Consider the following 6,900-nt stretch of genomic DNA (forward strand, 5'->3'; position numbering starts at 1 on the left):
AGTGTGCATGCACACGCACGCCCACGCCGCGAGGCTGCGGGGGGGCCTTGGTGTGAAGCTCAGGGACAGGTGGTCCAAGCCTGTGCTCCTGCCCGGGCCCCCTGGCCCCGAGCACAGCAAAGGAATGCACCCAGGCCAGACTGGGCCAGGCCTGCGAGAAGGTGGTCACATCTGTTCTGGGCTCCAAGAAGGCAGGGCCCAGCTGAGCCCAGGACCAGCCCCAGGCACTCCCTCCCAGCCCCGAACCCTCCCGACCACCAGAGAGAGGAGTGGAGTGCCGGAGTGCTGCCCTGCCCTGCCCTGCCCACGGGCTGTGAGGGCGGAGCTCAGGCACCCGCACTCCCGGCACTGAGAACACACCTGCACGACCCCTCGCCTGTCAGGAGCAGCTTGAGCGCTCTCACCCAAGCTGTCCTGGCTTCCCTCCCGCCCAGAGGGACGTGGTGTGAGGTGTGACCTTAGTGACAGTACACGCACGTGACCACCACCTGCAACCTGGTTGTTCTTTTGTCGCCTCCGGCATGTGGTCACTCCTCCCCTTTACTGTCCAACCAGACGCTGCTGGACATGGCATGGCCCTGGACACCCGACACACACTCCTCCGGTCACCCGCAGTGACTGCCTTGTCAAAGGACAAAGCAGGGTGTCCACACCGATTCCAAGTAAGAGTGAGAGCAGTGAGGCCGCCCGGCGCACGCCGAGGACCCATGTGAGTGAGCGCTAGGGCTGTGGCAGAGACGGGCGTCTCCTGCCGGCCCATCGCCCGGAACAGGTCTCACTGACCTGCTCCCATCCAGGACACCATGGTGACCGAGAGGTTGTGGGCACTTACAGAGAAATTACACAAGCGCCAGCCAGCCACACTACGCTGGCTCCCGGCAGGCAGCTAAGAAGCCACTCACTCACTCTCCTGGCAGTGCGTGTCCAGAGAGCAGCTCATCGCTCGCACAGACCAGCGAGCCTGCAGCTGACGTGATGGGCCCCAACGGGGCTCCGACCCCACTTTCAGACAGCACTCTGAATTTCTACAGAAGGCACAACGGCGGCCACGCCAGCCTCACTCAGAAGGGTGTGGGTGCAGCCTTCTGCCTCTGGGCCCAGGGAGCTCAGGCAGAGCCGGGAGAGAAGGTGGGGAGCAGTGGGGAGGCCAGCTGCAGGGGAGCTGCCCTCTGTGCTGGCTGGTGCCCACCAGCAGATGCCCGAGGAAGAGGTACGTACTCTACCAACACGGGCTCAGAGCAGGGCTGAGCATGGACACCCGCAGGCAGAGCGCGTCCACGAGAGGGACACGTCACACCGGGTCTTCACCAGTGGTGCCTCGGAAACAAGGAGACGAACGGGCCGTGCCGGAGAAGACAGTGCTGCTGTTTAAGGCTGATACTTTACCTGCCCCAACAGGAGTCGTGGGCACTTCCCCCAATCTTAGGAACAAAATGCCTAGCCAGCAGAACCCGTGGTCCGGGCAGACAGTGGCCTCACGGCTCCCAAGCAACAGGACAGGAGTTTCTGGAAACTTGGATCGGATCAGCCAGAGACTGCTCCCGTGGAGTGAGCTCCTGGAAGGAAACACGAAATACAGATCTTGAGGTACGCTAAGTAAAACCCCAACTGGAACAGAGAAGCGGCACCCAGCTAGCTCCCCATCGCCGCTACCTGGAGGGGAAGAACACTCTCCGAGGACAGCAGGGAGTTGGACACCAGCCCCTAAGGGGACATATGCCCTGAGTACAGGCCTCGAGGGCCTGCCGAGGGCGGCCCAGAAGGAGCTGTGGCCAAGGATGTGCCGGGACCAGGGACCAGGCTTCGGCTTCTCTCCAAGCATGAGCCTGGTTCTGAGTCCAACCCGGCCTGAGAAGAAAACGCCAACACAGAGCAGAGAAGTACTAACAGGAAGTGCAAAGGCTGACGGGCAAAGACATCTACAAGTGTGAGTATCTGAAACTCTCGACACTGCCAGACCGTCTTCGTTATAAACTTGAGAAACGGCTGGGAAGACGCGTTCCTGGCCGCCAGGCCTCGAGATGGGACAGCCCCCGTGTGCGGACACAGGCCGCCTCACCTCGGGCCCTCTGCCAGGCAGCCACGTCCACTCACTCACCAAGATGCCGTGTCCCCGGGCTCTCCCTCCTGTGCACTCCAACTGCCTTCCCTCCAACCTTGTCTTCCCCAGTGACCCCAGAACAAAGAAACATTCCAGTCCCCTTCCTTTTAAAGGGACAGGGACCATTTAGACTTCCGGGCTGGCTTGGGTTTGCCAAAGACGCCATCGACACCTCGACACCTTGGATGCCACCGTCTCTTCTCATGTAAGCCCGACCTCGAGGGTTACTTTGGGGTGCAGAACCACTTGGTAAAAAGATCACGGAGGGGCCAGCAGGTGGCGTGGTGGTGAAGGTTGCTAGACTCCCACATGGCCGACCACAGTTTGAGTCCCAGACCTGGTGGCTTGCTTTTCCCTTTCCCTTTCTCTTTCTCTAGTTAAATTTAAAAATAACAAATAAAACGAAATACTTCTTAAAGGAAAAATATCTTTTGTACTCTACGCCATCAAGCATTTATAAAAGCAAAGAAATACATTCTCGAAAGGAAAAGCCATTTTAAAACATTCAACAGATATGTAAGAAAGCACACATGTGGGGCCGGCTGGTACCGTGGTGGTTAGGGCGGCCAGACCCCACGTGGCCAACCGCATGGGTTAAGCCCTAGACCCATGCGCTGTGCACCAAATCCTGGAGAGAGGGAGCGAGAGACTCAGGGTGACCAGGTCCAGGGGGTGCCTTCTCACTTGCCCTCACTCTACCTCGCTCTCTTTAAGATGAACCCACGGCACCCTGGGGCAAAAATTAAAACAAAAATACAGGTTTTCTGGATTTGAGTTGTAAATAGTAATCAGAAAAAAAAAAAATGTAGCTGTTCCTGCTAAGGAGAACGAGATAAAAAGATGTATTCAAGAGGCCAATAGGTGGCATAGCGGTTAGGGTGCTAGACTGCCATGTGGCTGACTGTGGTTCAAGTCCCAGACCTGGCAGTGTGAAAATCCTGCCAGGTGCGTATCTGTGTGTCCAAAACCCAAGGAGAAGAGTGGAGGAAAGGGGACTGTGATGTGGCCATCTCCCCCGGGGTGATTCTCACCTCCCCTCACTCTCTCTGGAGAGCAAATGCGCCCACCCTAAGCACAAAACTTAAAAAGGGACCTGGAGACGGACGGTAGTTAGGGTGCTGGGCTCCCACAGGGTTGGCCAGCATCTGGCAGCTCGCTCGCTCGCTCTCACACACACACACATGCCCTACACCAAGTTAAAAAATGATAAAAATAAATGAAATGAAGTAATTATTGAGGAGGGATAAAAAATCTTAAAAAAAAAGAAGAAAGATGAGGAGGGACTGTGGTGTGGCCATCCCTCCGAGGAGCGACTTCTCGCTTCTCTGCCTTTCTGGTGAGCCCAGGGTCCTACAGCAAAAACTTCTCCAAAACGAAACCAAAGGGGCTGTGTTCAGAATATTTTATATTTGCAAAATTGATGTCCTTTAATAATTCACCACAGGGAATCTCGTACAAAAGTTAATCCACTTATGAAATAATACATGTGGGCATCGACCAAAAAGTGAGAACCTGACATGCACATCGAGGTGGAGGCCACAAAGCTCCAGAGGTCCCCACCACGACTTAGTGTGCGACCCCACCACAGGATGCGTGCCATGTGATCACAGAAGTGCAGCCTGCAGCCCCAGGCCAGCTGGTGGCGTGGTGGAGACGGCAGCTGGAGCTCATGTGGGTAATGGCGGTTCGAGTCCTGGTGGCTTGAAAAGTATGCCAGGCATGTGCGAGTGCGTGAGCAAATCCCCGAACAGGGATGAGCAGGACTGCGGTGTGGCCATCACCCAGGGAGGTCTCCCCAGTCCCCACCCTTCTGGTCTCCTGAGTACTGCATGGTGCCGAAAATCCCATCAGGAGGCGGAGGCAGAGGCAGAGGAGGGACTGTGGACACAGCCTGACCGTCCGCACACCCGGCACTCTGGTGAGTGCACACACCAGCCAGCAGGCCCCAGTACAGGGGACGAAAGAGCTCCGTGACACAGGAAGCCCTCTTCAACAAAGAGCAGCAGTTACTTCCGGGAGCAGAGGCTGCCCTTCCTGCTTGGCACCCTGACCGCTGCCCCGCACGAAGGCCTGCTGCTCCGGTGTGCCTTGGGTTGGCGGAGGCGCGACCTCTACGTGGACGTGGTCCCCCTGGTCTGCTGGGCACGTGCGCACGTCCCAGGCCTTGAGCGCCCCGGGGCTCCAGGCTGGGGTCCCTACTGTTGCGGCTTCCTTAGCCGACACAAAGGAAGTTCTCGCACAGTCTCTCAGTGCCGGGAGCCATCAAGCTCACGATGTTTCCAATTTCTAAGTGCTGCGCAAAACCTCAAAGTTTACCTTGAGCAATAAACAGTGTCAGCTGATTTCCAAGACTCACGCTTTCATTCTGGAGTCGGAGAATCATGCCATTTGCTCAAGGACAGAGGGCGCTCCAGAGGAGGCTGCTGGGGCAGATCACAGCGCGAGTCACCCCAGCAGGCCCCCTGCAGCTGCCCACGAGGCACAGTGCATGGCCCAGCTCTGTCTGCACAGGCGGGTTGGAAGCTGTGCATCTGGGTGGGCACCGCAGTCAGCTCAGTGGGAGAGGCCCCAGATGGGGTTACGGGGACCCCAAGGTGCACGGCACACACCTACAGAAAAACCCAACAGCAAGCCACTGCCGCCACTGAAGGTACTGCCTCGGTGCACAGGGCAATCCATGTCCACGCCTCCACTGCCAGAGAACACCAGCGCTTCCTTCCAGCGAAGTGCCCCATGACCAGCTCCACTTCCGTCAAACGTTAAGCCACTAGAGTGGGTCTATTAACGCCAGTGCCCTCCGGGACGTCAGCAGTGTCTGTCACCGACCCCAGATCTGGGCCCCCAACGACAGGCTGCAGCCCACTTCAGCTGCTGAGACGCCTGGAGGAGGTAGAGGGGGGTTGAGGCCACGTCACAGTAGGAACCTGCAGAGCACAGAGGAGTTCAGCCACAGTGGGGTTCAGCCAGAAGAGGCAGAGCCAGGAACCCGAGGGAAAGGCAAAGCGCCAGAGGCTGCGCCTGGCACCAGCCGGTGGCAAGACAACTTTCTTCAGTCTTCCCTCACTGCAGCCCTGCTCGTAGGAATCCCGGGATTCTGGCAGGCTAGGCCAAAGTGTCATTTACTGGAACTTTCTGTCTGGGGTCCCCCTTCCCACTAAGGAGTCTTCTGCTATGCAGATGAGGAGGGCTCAAGATGCTGCTTCTGCAAGCTCTTTAAACTACTGAAAATGTGGGACCAGCAGATGCGGAACTGGCTACACCGCTGGACTCTCACGGGCTCAACCCGGTTTAAGCCTTAGACCCAGCGGCTTAAAACACACCAGACGTGTGTACGTGCCCACTCAAGATCCAAAGAGGAGAACGGAGAAGGGATTGCAGTGTGCCCCCCAGCCCCCCAAGGGGGCCGATTTCTTGCGGTCTGTGGCAAGTGCAAGCACCCTGCAGCAAAAAAAAAAAAAAAAAACTTCTCAAAAAAAGGAAGGAAAGAGTCCCTGGTAAAAGACTTGGTTTTTGTTAATGGAATGGCAGCAGGGGGCTCAGGCCCATGGGCTGCACACCCCCCAGGGACCCTCAGGCGGCCTGTGCGTGTCCAGTGTCTACCAAGCGGCAGGGGGACGAAGGACACCATTCAACACTTGGCCGGGAACGTGCACGGAGTGCCCTCTGCCGGCCGAGTTGCAGACCTGCTGCTCGCCAAGCACCACGGCCCACAGGACACTGTCCTTGCTTCTCAGAAAGGAAACCTTCTCATTTCCCTGATGGAAAACACAGCCGCGACCAGGACTCGAGCTGCACCCGCCACAGAACCTGCTCAGGCGGCCCCACCCCAGCCCGCCCTTGCCCGGTCCAGATTGTGGGAAGTGGCTACTCCGGACAGGGGACAGGTGGCCACCACCCGAGTCTCAGCGGTCACTGCGACATGCAGGTGCTCGTCCTCGTGAAGACACTGTCCTGCCGTGTGCGAGCGTACCTCTACGCGCTGTACGGGCCTGGCCCAGGGAAGGACACCTCCCCGTTCCCCGGGAGTCGCGGGTCCTTCACTGTCACTGACCGCCCTGGCCATGGGGGGCCCCACTTGCCACTCTTTATTTCATACCCACGGTCTCGCTGCGTTGGCCATGAGCGGGAAGCCATGCCATCCCCTTGAGGTTCTCGCGCCACAGAGCTGCATGACCCACAGCGCCAAGTGCAAGCTGTTCTCGCCCTGCCGGTCGCATCTCCCGTCGCAAATAAAGCCACCGCGAAGGGTCCGGGAGGCCACTTGGGGAGAATGAGTCAAGGTCGCGCACAAAGGCCGACACCTACGCCTGCAGGCCAGGCCGCCACTCTGAGGGGCGTGGTCTTCACGGGCACACACCCGGCTGACCCTATTTCTCCCGAAAGGCAAGTACGTGGCTGAGCCAGCAAGAACAGTTCCGCGGCGCGACCTCCCTCCCGGGGGCTCAGTGGCTCTTTACTCATCCCGCAGGGACAGAGCGGCCAACTCTCTGGTGGCCCTCAAGGGAGGCCTGGAGGGAGGGGTCCGAGAGCAAAGCTGCGCATAGCACCAAGCTGGCAGGTACCCTTGTCACTGCCACTCTCGCCGGAGTGTGGGACAGCGATCCAGAAGCTGAGGGTGCCCTTAGAGCCTGAATGCTCCAGCTGGTGTCAAAGTCAGAGATGTTCAAAAATGTGAAACGATGCCACTGAGTCACTAAGCTGGTCTGTGCCGGGAAACAGCTTACCTGAATGTCATCTGGGTACTACGTAAGGGCTTCGGGTTTTAGATTAACGTCAAGTATGTGATAATGAGCAGGAAT

The 6,900-nt window shown here is 58.1% G+C and overlaps 1 protein-coding gene across 1 annotated transcript in view; it reads right to left on the reverse strand.

The window, feature by feature from the left end:
• Positions 1-6,900, reverse strand: part of DIDO1 (death inducer-obliterator 1) — a gene marked incomplete in the record, with an annotated part of 41,785 nt that overhangs the window by 31,895 nt on the left and 2,990 nt on the right. The window contains 1 exon segment of the mRNA XM_027767690.1: positions 1,387-1,556.

Source organism: Tupaia chinensis, unplaced genomic scaffold, assembly GCF_000334495.1.
Source record: "Tupaia chinensis unplaced genomic scaffold, TupChi_1.0 Scaffold144472_1, whole genome shotgun sequence".
NCBI lineage: Eukaryota > Metazoa > Chordata > Mammalia > Scandentia > Tupaiidae > Tupaia > Tupaia belangeri.